The sequence below is a fragment of the Alosa sapidissima genome, chromosome 9, assembly GCF_018492685.1.
Source record: "Alosa sapidissima isolate fAloSap1 chromosome 9, fAloSap1.pri, whole genome shotgun sequence".
NCBI classification, from domain to species: domain Eukaryota; kingdom Metazoa; phylum Chordata; class Actinopteri; order Clupeiformes; family Clupeidae; genus Alosa; species Alosa sapidissima.
In genome coordinates, this window is record NC_055965.1 from 12,313,516 (window position 1) to 12,315,389 (window position 1,874).

Sequence of the window (1,874 nt, forward strand, 5' to 3'; positions counted from 1 at the left end):
GTGTTTTTTCTTCTGCTATTGCCTCCAAGACCAGCGCACTGCATGAGTTTCTGCACGGCCCATGCAGTTAGAATCACCATTACCTCAATGACCACAGGAAATAAAGCAGTGTGTCTCTCTCTGTCTTATCATACTGTTATGCTGAGTGTGTGTGTGTGTGTGTGTTTTATATATGTGTGTGTGTGTGTGGTGTTTGTGTGTGTGCGTGGTGTGTGTGTGTGTGTGTTTATATATCTGTGTGTGTGTGTGTGTGTGTGTGTGTGTGTGTGTGTGTGTGTGTGTGTGTGTGTGTGTGTGTGTGTGTGTGTGCGCACAGAGGGAAGATTGCACACTCCCAAAGCAATCAGTTTGACTTGGAGACAATAAAGCACACTGGAGCTAAACATAGCTCCAGCATCCAGCCTTAAAAAACAGAAGCTGTAATCCAGTGCCATGCTGTGCGGTGCAGGGCCACCAAGGGAGCCCTGTTAGTCTTAGATGGACTTGAATAATTCACAGGAACTTTGAAAAAAAAAAATGAATAAATAAAAGAGAAAAGCTGACTGCAGAGCTGGAGCCTGGGCTGTAATATTGTGTCCTTATGGAACCAGTAGAACTTGCTTAGAGCTTCCTGCTCTGACATGCCCCCATGCGGGAGCAATGGCTGCCCTTAGTCAGGGTGGGGGCGCCATGGACCAGGATGCCCCCATCAGCCAGAACAGGGTGCGTGAGCGTGTCAGAATGGATTGCTGGAGCTTTGATGGGAAAGCTGTGTGTGCTTGTGCTACTCACAGAGGTATAGAGTGCAAGGGCCTCCATTTTGGATCCTTGGATTCAGCTGACTCATTCTCATACCCTTTTATCTTGTGTTAAAGGAGCCTGTTGTTCCCGCTGGTGTGAGACGCTTGCCGTCTCTGACAGTTGCGTGCATGCTTGTGTGCTTACTTGTTTATGTGTGTGTGTGTGTGTGTGTGTGTGTGTGTGTGTGTGTGTGTGTGTGTGTGTGTGTGTGTTTGTGCGTGCGTGCGTGCCTAGGCTAACTGGTGCTCCCAGTCGGCAGTGCTGAATAATGCAGGTCCACATCTTCTGTGAACAGCACGAACCCAGGGCCCCTGTGTTCTTACTGACAGCCATTAGCGCGCTCCACTGAGCAAAAGGCAGCAGCCACTTCCCTTCACCTCAGATTGGTTGGCCAAACACACGCACACACACACACACTCTTGCGCACACTCTTGTGCATGCGCACACACACACACACACACACACACACACACACACACACACACAATCTCTCTCTCTCTCTCTTTTAATCAAACACACACACACACACATTCCCTTCACCTCTCTCACACAAACACAAATACACAAAAACATTCACAAACACACACACACACACACACACAAAGACTCGAAGGGCAACTGGAGTGGGCGTAAGCGACAGAAAGAGTGTGAGTGAGAACAGAGAGAGAGAGGAAGAGAGAGAGAGGAAGAGAGAAAGAGGAAGAGAGAAAGATGGAGAGAGATGGAGGGGACTGTAAAAGAGGTCAGGAGAGGCATGGGGGGCATGGGGGGGCAGTGCGGACCCAAGAGTGCTGGGGGAGAGGAGGAGGAGGAGGAGGAGGAGGAAGAGGAGGAGGAAGAGGAGGAGGAGGAGGAGGAGGACATTGACAGACAAAACAAGCCAGAAAGAGAGACGGAACGAGATCGAATTTGAGGTTTGAAAGTTGATGACTGAGAGACGAGAAACGAAGGGACATATAAAAGAGTACGAGCAGGAGAGAAATGGCATGAGAGAGAGAGAGAACGAGAGAGAAAGAGAGAGAGAAAGAGATTGATCAACCGTAAATTACCGCACACCTTCCTGGAGGTCAGGGATAACACATCCATGTTTAAAA